The sequence below is a fragment of the Pectinophora gossypiella genome, chromosome 1 (genome assembly GCF_024362695.1).
Source record: "Pectinophora gossypiella chromosome 1, ilPecGoss1.1, whole genome shotgun sequence".
Lineage (NCBI taxonomy): Eukaryota > Metazoa > Arthropoda > Insecta > Lepidoptera > Gelechiidae > Pectinophora > Pectinophora gossypiella.
The window spans coordinates 2,594,457-2,609,890 of NC_065404.1; the positions used below are offsets into that span (position 1 = coordinate 2,594,457).

At 35.6% G+C, this 15,434-nt stretch overlaps 1 protein-coding gene across 1 annotated transcript in view; it reads left to right on the top strand.

The window, feature by feature from the left end:
- The first annotated feature begins 4,416 nt into the window (after positions 1–4,416).
- Positions 4,417–15,434, top strand: part of LOC126376100 (insulin-like growth factor-binding protein complex acid labile subunit) — a 265,800-nt gene continuing 254,782 nt past the window's right edge. Inside the window, exon 1 of the mRNA XM_050023305.1 lies at positions 4,417–4,750. The gene's annotated coding sequence lies outside the window, so the exon portion shown is untranslated. The remainder of the gene's footprint in view (positions 4,751–15,434) is intronic.

The following is a 15,434-nucleotide window of genomic DNA, read 5'->3' on the forward strand; positions in this document are numbered from 1 at the left end:
AATACTACGTACTACTAGTCAACAGATTTTACTGTTATCCAAAATTCTAAACTAGCCTAATTGAACCCTGTACAGCACATTTTTGTCCACTGAAGTGTTTTAAAGATCAGATACCAACGTATAAGCTGAATATTCCAAATTCTAGAACCGTGTGTATCACCCATTACAAAGCTGTGCATTGTACGATGAATCTGCGAGCTATTTCACACCCAGTGACAAATTGCCGTTCCATTTTATCGGGTTCTGCATAATAAAATTGGTCTATTGGTAGGATGCGTTCAAACGGTCCAACGCAATCTTGATATACGTACGTAACATGTTCGCTTTTTAGGGGTCCGAATGGAATGTAGGAAAAACAATGGGTAGTGAGTTCGGATTAAGTCGCGATAAGGAACCCTGGTTTAGTGCCTGTCTTGTTATTGGGAGTATCGACCTATCTATCTTTACTCATGTCAACAATCTTCTTTAGAAAGTAAAATATGAAATACGAGTAATATCATGAATTCACTTTAACAACGACTTTTGTATTTACAACGAATTTAATAAAATATCTATCCTAGAAAAATACCTAGCTACCGTTAATTACAGTACATTCAGGAACAGATAAAGTGATTTATTGTACTTAAACAAAATTAAATGCTTTATACAGGAATGATGCTAGTCTGGTAAATCTTTTTTGGCTTGCCTTATTTAATATTAGATTTACCCTGAGATTAACCACTTACTTAGCAGGTTACAGCTGGAAAGCGCACTATCAACTGTGCAAATGAAAAATCATAAAAATATGGATTGCATACTATTTCTACAAATACATTAATCTTTGTTTAATTTGAAAATCAATCTTCTAATCATAATTATCCCCTACTTGGATGTAGTGATCGAAAAACAGATTTACTCTCCTCGCGATCTTTTGAGCCCTGTAGCTTGCTCTCATGACATGCCGAGAGTTTTCAGTTCTCGATCAACCGAGCATCGCCAGGCCTCTTAGGGCTGCCCCTTTGCAATTTCCACGCGCTCACCAGGTCAGAGCTGAGAGGTATGGGTGTTCCATATTATTATGGCTTCTAAGAAAAATTAATAAAATCAATAATCTTTCAAAATAATAAAACATCCATTGAATAATAACCTGGCTGACTGCCAGATTTTCCGAAAGTAAGGTGATCCGTGCTTCGGAAGGCATGTTAAGTCTGCGCTACATTGCAGCTGTACAAATGTACCATATCCTTTGCCGAAGGTTGTCTGGAAGAGATCGCTCTTAGCGATAAGGCCGCCTTTGCCCACCTTAGAATAAGTTTATCCTGTAAATGTTTTGTGAATTTGTGTGCAATAAAGTGTTTTATTATTATGTTTTTCATTTCCATATCTCGGGACTATAGAGTCCCGGACTTTTGGATGCGTGGGTGGGGCCGAAACCAACACGTAGAGGCCCCTTAAGACAATTTAATCTAGATGTTGTGGGACACTAACCTGTGATTATCCCTGTATGCACTACGGGAGTGCACCCAAAGACAATCCTCGGTTCGTGTAGGACTATTGCAGATTATGGGAACAAAGGGAACAGGGCTATTAGGTTGGGGGTTTGTGGACCGGATACTGGGGCTATGGGGGCCATTCTGGCCGGCCAATGAAGGCAAGCCAAAGGCAAAGGTGAGAGTCATGCTGCCCCCGCTGGGGTCCACTCCGGCCGGCCAGTGAAGGCAAGCCGGAGACGGAGGGCCTGACCGACTCTCGGGGATCTCAGCTCCATGGTGTCGTCACTCACCAACAGCTCGCCACAAGCTGGCCTGCGGAGACTGACTGCACTCTTGAATTCACCAGGTTCGCGTGTGAATTCACCAGGGGGCGATGGGGTCGTCACATCCCGACGCCTTTATTATTATTATTAAGCCGTTGGTCCCGGTTACTACTTACTGATATAAGTAAGTAGTCGTTACATGAGCCAGGTCCTTTGACGTCTCAATAGTAATTGATGACACCAGGGTTGATGAGGTTGGTACTCCACCTCACAACCCACACGATAGAAGAACAATAGAAAGGAGTTTTACAGACTTCTCGATTAGACCGTGACCATACCATGATAACACACATGAGACACAACTTGAGATGACCTGTCGTTATTCGTCCTTGGAAGACATCTTCACTCGAAGTGGAATAAAATAATGATTGATGACATGATATTTACTATTCGCTCGTAACCATAACTTGGAAGGACAAGTAATACTCAAGTAATAGTCATAAGGGTCGTAAATATTAACGTCCAGTCTTTTATGTAAATATCTTGTATTTCAGAATTTGTGATGTGATCAAAGGTTGTGTAGAATTATACGTTATGAATACAAGATAGAGTCGCTAATAGTTACTTTTATGTGTGATGACTAATCACGTAGGTACCTATGCAAAATAAAGTTTTACGATAGCTTCAATGCGCGGTATGCGTTAAATCTGTCAAAGTAGAGAAGCCAGTGTTGTGACGTTCATTAGCATAGTGATGTCAGTCGAAATTAGACGATAGATCCTGTTCTATCTAACACTACCTACATATCTAAATATACGTACATATTTATGGTTCGTATGGAAAAAGAAGTTCCTATTTTAAATTCTCGTGAAATATTTTAATGTCACACTAGTTCGATTATTCGAGGTTAAATATAAAATAATTTCTATTTAATGAACCTCATAGACTTGAAGTCGTACTTGAGACCGAATGTCCTTTTAAAATCCAAACCCCATTTTTTAACTATTGTTTCTGGAAATCTCAGTCTTACGAGGTTAAACCTATATTTTGCAATGATAAATACGTAACCATGGTTAGCCAGTTACTGTTATTACTTCCACTTACCTACATTTTGAAACATAATCGTAGGTAATAGATATAATAAGATAAAAAATGATTCTAACAAAAATGTTTCTAAGGATTGCCACATCTCGTGAAGACAAAATTTCAATATTTAAGGCGCGGATCCATGCTATAACACGTTGACAGTCCCCATACAAAAGGTTTTGACTTCCTTGTAAGTCCCGCTTATTACTTCAACCTTTGGTAAGTTATCCGGGATCTAAGTGGACCTTAGCGCATACCTGGTCGTTTCTTAGTGACCCACGTATGGGTCACGGACGTATAGAGCGAGTCCGTCATGACCCGTATATGGATCACTGGTCATAAACAGCCTATATACGTCCCACTGCTGGGCACAGGCCTCCCCTCAATCAACCGAAGGGGATATGGAGCATACTCCACCACGTTGCTCCAATGCGGGTTGGTGAAGGTGTTTTTACGGCTAATAGCCGGGAAGAACAGCTTAACGTGCCCTCCGACGCACGGAATCATCTTACTTTTTCAGACAATCAGGTGATTCAAGCCTGAAAAGTCCTTACCAAACAAAGGACAGTCTCACAAAGTGATTTCGGCCATGTCCCCATCGGGAAACGAACCCGGACCTCAAGATCGTGAGCCTGACGCTCTAACCACTAGACCACGGAGGCTGTTGGGTCATGGATCACTGGACAACGTGTTAATTAACCCCGGCGCGTAGTGTTATTTAGTTACTAGGGTTATAATTGTTTAAAGATTATTCTATGGCTGTCTACTCTATCATTTCAACTAAAATGTGTTAGTAGCCTATCACTACACAATTCAGATTTGATTTACTATTCAATTCCCATTTTCCCATCGGTGAGGAGGATCCGTGATATCTGCTTGCATCTGAGGGCCTCGATCGTATCTGTCTATTGTGACTCCATACAATACAGCTTTTCAATATCTAAGATCATCTATACGGCGCAGGTAAAGAGTAAAGCTATAACTCGGGTCCGTTGCCTTTAAATTTTGATTCTAATCTATGGGAGCTTCCGTAATTAGATTGATATTAAGTAATATGAGGATAAACCTACTTTGTTCGAATAGGTACCCACTTATTAGTTTATAGGATATTGTAAAATACAATATCAACCAAAAGGTTCTTAATTACAGATTTTGTTCATACATTTGAGAGTAACAAGTTGTTAATTCTAGCTATAGTCGGTACTTACCAATAAAATATGATAAATTATTTAGTTACCTATTTCTAAGCCCTTAGATAAGTGTAGGTAGGTACGTTATTATTATTTCAGCACAAATCAATTTTCGCGCCAAAAGATTAAAAACTGAGCAACATTGAATAGACGCGATCGGCGGCAGACTTTGTATTTGCCATGCCATGCCAAGGACCCGGACAAAAAAGTTAAACACGCTGTTTAAAATAATGAAAAAATATCTCAAAACCGCGCTGCCGCGTTAAGTAGAGCTGAGGTAATGTTCGTTTTTAATAATACTTATTTCGAGCTAGGGTTCGCGGCACGCACGCGGCCCGATGCGCCCTGCGTTCTCCCACCATTCGTTTACTCAGTCTTCCCCTCGCTCACTCAGTCGTCCGCCAGTTCGTGCCGCGTGCACACGTATTGCGCGTTCGGAGATTGCCCTCTTGCGTAGTCTTCGACGAACATAAAATTTATGACATAAACTGTGACTGGTTTCTCTGTACACGTACCGGTGCACCTTAAAGCGAACCCAACATTTCTGTCGTTTAATCTGCCCTGTTCATTTGATGTTCTTTGTTTTTCGTTAGTAAGTGCAAAATGTGATGTTATGTGTGTTCAACGAGCGTGCCGTCCTGTGTAACGTTGCCCCAAAGTGAACTCAATGGATGTAATGTGCTTTTGATTTGGAAACGTGAATCTTCTTGGTCCTTCGAGCCGGATTTCACACTATAAGGTTAGTAAAGAACTAAGAATTGCGTGTTTAGAATGAGATAAGGCGATTACGAGCACCTACATTATAAGAATGACTAACACGCTCAAGGTAATCGCTCATTTCAAGTACCTAGAGCGCAAAGTATCAAATATAATTTTGAGCAAATCTACTGCTGTGTACCTATGTCCGGTAATTTAATTTAGCACATTTGAAATTTCCGGTGTTCCAAAATGATGGTTAACTGCAAACATAAATAGGAATGTGAGTTTACTGCTGAAATACCTAATCACGAATGAAACTGACGTCATACTTTTAAGCAAATCTTGTATTAATAGTCTTGGACTAATGTGAAATGCATTTTAGATGGATATGACCATATTATTACTTTACGTTGAACATCTGGATATAACATCTTAAAGGCAGTAAAGCGTCTCATTTAGACAAATTGTAAAAACATCGGATACCTACCTACCTACTTACCTAATTATACTTTCACGAAATCGTTTCTGTTGCACCGTTACTTGGAAACAAAAGATCTTTCAAAATTGAGAAGAAATCTTATAACCGAGATCGTACTACTTTTGAAGGTCAAAAGAATCGCGAATTACATGAAACGGTCAATAAAGACTTGGGACATAAAATAAATAACGATATATACGACTGGTCGTTTGATTATTTTGGCTCACATCCAGACTTGTGGCCACAACATCCTTCCGACAAGTCTGAGAAAGCCTTCGCATTAAAATATATCAGAATGTTCATTACTGTAACAAGAGAATATGAAAACGTCGCATTAGCAAAAAATAATGTCGCGAATAAATTACGACCAATAGATTCGGAATATTCTATTATATACCTACCTACCTACAAATACATACCTACATACCTATTACTCATTATTCGTAAATAGTTAGAATTCATTCTGTTTGGAATACCTACCTATTATTCCCTATCGGTAGGTAGGTAATTACCTAGGTACTAGGTAGGTGGCTTAAAATCCAATTTTGAGTGACGAAACTATTACATTTTTGTCTATCATGACCCGTGGTCGAAATTAAAACAGAATTAAACACTACGTGCGTAAAATATCATTCGGTCATGGAGTTGAGTAAGACAAAAAATACTCCGTTTTCATGAGTTCCGCTTACCTAACCTGAACATATAACAGGTCCGGATTTTTATATACCTAACCGACTGCCTGTCTGAACTTCCAACCTGAAGAGAAAAACCAGTCCAGTTTCAGGTTAAAAGGTCACGTAGGTAACTACGGTCGAAAACATATTTCTCGGGTGTGTAGGTTTCCGCACGACGTTTTCCTTCACCGCTGCGAGGTAATCATTTAAGATCCAAGCATGAATTCGAAAACAAATTGGAAATTCATTGGTTTCGGTCCGTGCTGGATTTGATCCTGAGACCTCACTATAGGTGTCAGGCTCCATGGGTCTGTAGGAAAATAAGGTACTTTTATCATGTTTGCTATAAACTGGCGTCACAAGGTAAATAGGTACGATGAACTGATTGTTGTACAGTTAACAGTCCATTTCTTACATAAATTCATACATTCTAAAATACATAGACAAGTTCTTTTTTCATCTCTAACAGTGCGAAGAAGAACGCACGAATACCTAGGTATATTCGAAAATTAATTGAAAAGATAAACAGACTCGATGAAATATTGCAAGATTGAGGTTATCGGCAAAGGTCTTTGTGTTGTGAAACGTTTGTAAACACATGTAAAAGAACACAGAGCTCCGATATCGTTTATTTATATGTCGACTCCGCTTGACTTCATTCTTAGAAGTCACTTTTTAAAGCTTTACTAGCCACCTCCTGTGGATTTGTTCGGGTTCCTATGTTAACATAACTAAAGAGATTTAGTCAAGATGTATAGCAATTATTTTGATAATTTTACAATTAACCTAATTATATTTCACAATTCAACTATTTATAATCTTATAAGGTATTATAGTCAAAACAAACTTAATCTAAAATACCTACTATATGAATCTACCATAACAATATAAAAGTTCATATTACTACTCTGTACTGAGGTAGGCAGATTCAAGTCAGACAGAAAACCAATTGCAAACATTTGAAACTCTAGCAGAATAATGAAATCAGCCTGTGGTTTATTGATTATAATTGAAATTAAATCAGGTAACGAAGACCTATACAAATATAATATTACAAATAACAAACTAAGTAGTAATAATTTAAGCTTATATTTAACTAATGTGTCTAAGTTACCGCCTTGGGCATATGCCTGTTTGGTAACTTATAGTTGTAATTATTAGATACATAAATAAATACATAAATAATAATAAATAAATAAATAATAATAAATAAGTCGGCACAAAAAGTGCCGCTTCACATCATAATAAGTACGTCTATCATGTTTGAGAGAACGAAGACTTCTGCGGACTGCAGTCATACGGCATATTTTTGTTTGCCGCGCCACACATAATACAAAGCAAACACTTTATCCAACTAAAAAGATGTTCATAACGAAGCGACGAAGTTAAACGAACCTAATTAAATATTTAATAAATGGAAAACGTCTTGGAAACTAAAAGACACGTTGAAAACTTTCAACATTATTGGGTGCGCGCCGTTCGTATTAATTCAAAGTTTGCAAATGAATTTTATGCAAAGTGTAGTTGAGAAAATTAAGTGATATCTGTTAATTATATCTTGGTGTTGTATACTTGCAGTGAAGAAGATGTACAAACACAAAGCGCCGTCATCGGAATCCTTACGTCATTAATATTGCATTATTATTATAATATTTATGATGATAGTTAAGGGCACAACACAATTTTTCGTCTCTTAATTTACAATATTAATTAACTCAGTTTCCTATAATATTGTGCAGTAAATTAAGTAACAAAAAATTTAATGTATATTTTTGACAAGTATAAAATAACGTGTACAACGTGTCACTAGATGTAGTAGCCAAATACGGGAGCAGTTTTAGAAAAATAAATAAATGAGCTGAAACCGACCATAATAATAGTAACATGGAATGATAATTTATAATTAATTAAGAAAGTAATTGAGTAGTAACTGGATAGCTGAAAGTTTATAAAGGTCAACCTCGAAAGGTTGAATAACTTTTAATTAAAACTGCTCTTAACACGAAACTTACATTGCATATTAACGAACTCGTAACAAAAGTTCGGTAAGAGTAAAAAACTAAGAAACTTAAGTGAATTAAACAAGATGTACTCAAAAAAAGTAATGTAAGTAGTCGTGTGGGTATAAATCAATGTTTCTTTTATATACTAAAATCGATTTACAATATTTAAATGCTGACTTTAAAATACGTTGAACATAAAACCGACAAATAATACAATAAGTAGCTCCTAACATAACAGTTTCCCCGTGGTAATAAAGATTTGGTCCTAACTATGATTCAGCGTAGGCGTTACTAATTTAACTTGAATACGCAAATTCTCACTATAGTTTCCTCATAGGTATACAAAATATACAAAGCCGAAAATTAAATCTTATTCACAAATCGGATAATACGAATGTCTTTTATACGAGTGTCACTCGTAGATTTCTGAAAAGAGCTCTCCTCTGAGCCTTTTTGAATATTTCTAGGAAAAATGGGTTTTTGATGTTATGTATTTCAGATTCGACTTATTTTATTTACTTATTTTTTGAAAGACTCATTTACTTTGGAAGGCATGCACTACTTGGCCGAACACTTTGCTCTCAAGAATTTAAGGAAACAGGCCTAAGGGTGCCTAGGTGAGCCGCAAATATTTCAGCTCAGGACGTTGTATGTGTTTGAGAAAGCCGGTCCGTACTGGGGTGATAGCGATAACTGCTGAAATATACATTAAATAAAATCCTACTTAACACAGAGAAAACAATCGTTCACAGCCTTGTGCTCTACTAAGAGTATCAATGCTGCTATTCAGAGAACCTGGCCATTGCAACAAATGGTCTATCTGCTTTATATATGTCACCGTAAAATTGTAAATAACGTTAGATTATAATTTATCGATTTGAATCTCGCGAGATTGTGAACTGTCGAATAATTATGAATCGTATCATATTGCTTACAATTTAACGTATTATTTTTCGGTAGATTATAATTTATCGAAGTGAAACCGTCAAATTGTGATACGAAACGCACCTCGCGTGCTATACCATAGAGTTACAAAACTATTAGAGTGAGCATAATGTTAATTTGGGATTCTCTTAAAATGCATAAATGTTTTTGTCATAATTTTAATTATCATAATCCTTTTTGCATAACGTTTTTTAGCATAATAGTTTTACTTTCCCATAATAACATCTAGGAATACTGGTTTGTTAGGTATAACTTATTTTTGGGATTAATAAATAGATATTCATAATTCTTTTTTAGAATAATAGTGTTTTGTCATAATTTTTACAAGGCATAACAGTAGGTTAGGGTGCGGCGGGGGTGGCCCTTGGGCCACCCCTATGCCGCTAGTATGTTTATCTTACACACGAAAAGTATACTGAATGATACGTTTCAGATTTTTTAATTTTGATACATTTTTTCTTACCATGTGATGTCAGAATTATTGATTACTTACTAAATAATTAATAAATACGTACTTGATTTCACAATCTTGAAGAGCATTTATTTTATTTGACTGACACCTGTGTTTTATTCCTAACTCTATGGACACAGAACGGTCTACTGTAAGGCCGACCAATCAGGGACAGCCGTCGGACAGTTGACAATTTGACAATTGTAAGATTGTGATTTAACAGTTTTACTTCGATAGATTATAATCTGACGAATAATAATACGTTAAATTGTAAGCAGTATATTACGTTTCACAATTTTTCACAATCTCGCGAGATAGATTATAATCTAACGTTATTTACAATTTTACGGTGACATATACTCTACAAACTTGTGTATGTATACTGTCTACACAATGGAGGGTTTACGGAGTTAGATTTACAAGCAAGACCCAAACAGTTGGACTTCGGAGGCCTAAATCCAATTAGAGAGTATCGGAAAGGTACTCACTGAAGCAATATGTCTTACTACTATTGTTTAGCTACAAAGGATAGTTCCCTACTGTTTGCTTGTAATCGGCGAAACTTATTCGAAATTGTTTCATTGTTTTAGTTATTACAATCCACGTGTAACTAGTAAATCAGATGAAACTTGAACATTTTTTTATATCTTCCAAATTTACCTTTTTTTTTACAACAAAATTAAATCTTGTTTTTAATCTGGCCGTTTTGTTGGTAGTAGACAATGGCTTGTTTCCTCTCACCCTTTTAATTTATAAAGGAACGTCAAGTAAATTGATTTCTTTAGATAATTCTCAAGAGGCAAGGATTTCAGGCGAAGTCTGCTCTTGATATAGGGTTATTTATCTACATCGCTGCTTTGTTCGTAAAAGCCTTATTGTACTTCAGAGAATAAAGTAGCAACAATTTAAGTTTTATACATAGATCTACAGAAAAACCCACGTACGGTATCACTGTATAATTTTACTCCAAATAACAGAGGCGCTTCTAAGAAGAAAACAGCAGAATTCTACCCGCCAACTATGACAAGAATTCTGTGTATCCTGATAAAATATGCACAACGAGCCTGCAGTACTGGAATTGCCTCACCGTACAGTGGGATTGTAATTATTTCGTATATTTGCATACCCAATTACCGCAGAAGTTACAGTAGATGTAAGATAGCTTTATTGCTCAGCAGCTCCGGAGATGGGATCTAAATACGTCGCGCTGTTATTATGTGGCTATGACGAAACTTAACTAGTCAAATTCATAATATTTTTCTCCTACAGTTTAATATGCTCATACATTATTTCAAATCAGTTGCATAAATAAATAAAGCTATATTTTATGTTTTCCATGAAATAAATATAAAATACGGGTTTTGAACGACTAAGTTTTAAAACGACGACAATGTAGAATTTGACTACGCTGAAGTCTACATTGTTATAATACATCAATGGAGACCATATTTTAGAAACAAATGTATACTATTATTACTACTGAAATGAATGTTCCGCTTGTGTAATAGCATAAAATATTTGAATGTGCAATCATAAGCGTGCTTAAACCAAACACGGATTTCGACATACGAAACATAATCTCCCGTTAAACGTTTTATCAAGAATAACAATCTCATATTCTCACACTAAAGTTTCATATTTGGTGGAATATTGAATGTAAACGCTAGTGTTAACTTGACACCGAATCTCAATGAGCCGACCAAGTTGTTAGGAAACCGATTGGTGATAAATATTAAGAAGAACGTACAGTGCTGCAACATAACATTCTCATTATGGTACCGGTACCTACTTGAGCTATTCTTTTGTACCAGAGATGGATATCAATACTTGAACATTGTCTGCAAACTAAGTAACCATGAGTATTTTACTTTATTTAAGTTGTTTTACTGCGTGTATTTACACCGCGCTGGAGGTCAAACCAGTGAATTTTAAAAACTGTGACCATGTCTATTGACAGAGTTGTCCATGACTGTTATAACTTGTCCAATATTTTTATGGTTAACAGTTACATACAATATTTTGACGGAAGTATTAATAAACCTGTGTAACAAGTTATTATGGGAAAAATTTATTAAAGACTATTGAACTTGTTGCCTCCTAGAGGTTTAGAGAATGTTTATATAAGAACATTTTAGAATATAATATTAATATTTGACAGAAGCCAGGCATACAGCTAGTTTATAACTTTAGAAAATTTTCTGTCTTGATATGAAAATATTCTGATGCTGATGTGATTTGAATGAGCTCTTATTATCCACTCGTAGGTAACAATTCTTTTCTTTCAATATTTTCACTATAAAAGTCAATATTCAGACAAAAATACCATCCTTCTTCATTAGAGGGGACTAAATTAATTATGCTCTTATGCTGCGTAATAAAATTAACATCCATAAAGGTTTAAAACATTATTATTATGATATTTATATTACCCAAATTTTAATTGGTGTAATGTCCTCTTTATTAGCTAAATTAATCGTTTAATTTAAAATAGTCTTTAAAACAGTTATATCATGGTAATAACCGGTAGTCAAAAACGTAATAATTTTTTTTTCTACGCCAAACATGGGGGCACGCATAAAAAGTGCCTAAGCCATAAAACATGGCACCCCGCATTTGGGTTTTTTACGTCCAAATGTTGTTGTTAATGGGTTTTTACTCAAACAGTAACATGTTACCGCTGCTTTTAAAGATTTTTCAGATACCAACACGACAGGTGGACCGTGAGTGGATGAAAAATTACAAAATGAAAAAGAGGATACAAAAAATGGTTAAGAGTAAACTATATTAATGTTTAAGAGTTCCTTCCACAATAGACTTAGAAAACTTAGAAATATGCATATTAAATTTAAACAAATTATGTATTAGCAACAAAGTTCTCGACCTATAAAGAAGGTAATGCACTTAACAGTATCCAAAAGTGTGCTCCAGGTAACCAGGGCGTTTGAATTATAATCAAATTAAACCCCTTTTTATTTCACGTTTTCTGTACGACAGTAGACGGATAAGGATATACGGTTAAAAAATAGAAGTGTTTTTAATTTTAGCTCTAAGAACCGTAAAATATCTCTGGGAATTGCACAGATGTACGTAGTGTCCCCACGGGAAAGGGCTTCTGTCCCTTGCCGCAAAGGTCCCTAAAAAGTTAGTAAACACATGATCACGACTCGAACACATTTTTCGTAACGCTATATTAACGAGCGCGACCAAAAACAAACACGGGTAACACACTCGTTCAGACTTGCGCCACGCTCAATTATTTATTATGAACCGATATTAGATGTGAAAATGTAACTATTAATTGAGCGTAACTAAATAGGCTGGGCTTCAAAAAAACTTACACAATAACATTCAACGTAAAACACAGGTAAATGATTATGCTGTTATTGTTGTTTCTGTTATTTTGACGGTTCATTTGCTCTTCCGTAGCTTTGAGGATAATGGCCGGTAGACAGCTGTCGCGCTGCCAGTTCTAAATTTAAAATAAACACTCCGTTTTATGAGTTTATGAATTGTAGCTTGCATTTGACTTGGTGTAGGTCCGTAATGTTAAATATGACAGGGAAAAAAATAGTGCCTTGTTGTAGTTACGTTTGAACTGTAGCTGGTGAATTAATTGACTTCTATATTTGGGTTGTCGAAAGGAAGTCGTGTAGCGGTGAAAGGTTGGGAAGTTTTATAATTAACTCATTCAACTTAGTAATAATGACAGTCATATTTCCTGTTGATGTTAAACAGAAAGATTTTGATGGACGTTCATTTTACAAAACGATGTAGGCAGAAGTGAATAGGTAACTTCGTCATTGTTTGAGGCTTTAAAAATAGCGTATTTGTCTAGATTTCATTAAAAAAAGAAGAGATTAGGAACGAGATCCAACTTAAGAAATTAGATGTGTATATTTCGGTTACAGAGAGGAGTAGTAAAGCTACATGAAATCAGTATTTTTATGACTTTTATAGCTTTCGCAGACCAATTTGGTTAGACCGGGTATAAACTAATAAAATTGAATAATGTTGTTGTCAAAACTCACACTGCAATAATGACCAAAAAAACACACCTGCAGCTAAGAGCAGTCTGGTTATAGTATTTCTTCTGCTCACTCTTACTGGCATTATAGTAAGGATGAAAGAGACATAACAATTGCTTAGAGGTGCTAATTCACAGAACGAGCTGTCGTGTCGACACAATCAGCATCAGCAGTGGAAGTTAAAAATGTTATTTACTTATGAAGTTACTCGTTCAAGTTACAAGGGCTAACGTTTCGTAGAAAAGAAAATTATCCACTTGGTTGTAAATTCTAAACATGGTGAAATCATTACATATGTATATTTGGCCTTTGAGCGGGCTAGCCAGTAACTTAAAATGGAAGATTAAAATGTCAAAATATTTTTAGAGCTTCTAGAAAAACAACAATGTAGCAACCATAATAAAGTAAAAGAAGTTAGAAATAGTCCATAGTCGGTATATGTTTATCTGTTTCTACGTATAGACACGACGATAACGTGAGTATTCAATAAAAATAACCTACTGCACAATATAAAACGATGTTAACGGTAAAAGAAAGAAAATGTAGCGAACAACCAACAACCCACTGCATGCAGTAGTAAACAATGCAATAGCTAACAAATACTAGTTAGCTGCTGCCGATTTAATAGGAAATGTACGCATTGTTGCCATTGATGGAATCAACGTAAACATATCGATGACTCTTGACCCGATTTCTAAGTTTACTGTATTGCTAATAGGTAATTAACCTGTACTGTGGAAGAGATTGCAAAAACCATTGCTAAACTCTTAGGTAAGCCAGGTTAGTGGGTGAAGTTAGTAAAAATAAACCAATTAGCAAAGCCACATTACCAGAATTTCCAGCTTTAAGATGCGGTTTTTACGGTGAAATGATTTGCATGTTTCTAAATTGTTATTCAGTTACATCAATGAGATACTTTTCAAAGAGAAATAAGTATTAAAGCATTACTATTAAACGTGTAATGCATTTTAGCTACTAATCATGTTTATGTAATATGTATTCGTCCAATGAATAGTCTGATTTTAAGCAGAGGGGACAGACATAGGGAACAAATGAACCTAGAGCAATGACCTTTGAGCATGATTTGCACGTTATACGGACAGGACTACACTCAGATTTAAAAAAAATAAAGGTCAGCTGTGAATTACGATCTTTCATATCCAACGCTGTTCACATAAAGCGCAAAAAATAAAGAACAAATTCACTATCACACTAAAAGAACTTGCAAATCTCTTCAAGTTCCCTTTCTGATAAAATCCGCCATTTTGCTGGCTGCCGTCACGTGTACCAGATTGATAAGTTGTCGCTACGTGCAGAACATTTGCATTCTTGCCTTGTAAGTAGATTAGCCATGTCGACTCGTATAAGACACCATGCGTGTTTCTACTGTATTGTTTTTGTTGCGATGACGTAAGTCTATAATGTATCTGTGTCTATATTAAGTTTACCTTCAAGAATGTTGTAATAAACGAATAAAGTACCATTAATAAATACAATAATATGAATTATTATTATGAATGGGTACGTACATTTGAGAACAACATTAACAACTACAAGAACTACAACTAAAACTACAAGAAGAAAGGCACTACTTATAAGGGCACTACTTTAGTCATTGAACTAGTGTCTGTTGACATCGTTGACGAATATTTTAAACCTTTACTTCTTACTTGAGCTAGGAATCCTAATGGTATCACATGAAGCTAGATGACGCATGCACTAATGCGTTTGAATACCAGATGGCTATATTTATTCAGGTGTTACGGAAATTCTGATCAACTCTGTCATGCATGGCTTAGGTATAATATTTTATGTATTTATATGGATAATGCGTTTCGTTTCCAAGAAAGAGTTCCTAAGTTTCATATTGAATCTTGAAACAGATGTTGCGATACAAGGAAATTAATATATTGAACTACGCGATGGTGTGTGTGTTTTTATAGCTAGAACTATAATTTGATAAAATCAGTGTTTCTATAGTCCACTTGAAATACCATAATTATACCTGATATATAGAGCTGATTAATCGCAGTCAATGAAGTCGGTCAACGGACAATTATAATTCTTGTAATAATAATACAATCTATATGGGAGGAGTCAAAACCAGAAAATGTAAAAAAACTATGTTGTATAGAAAACGGTTGACTT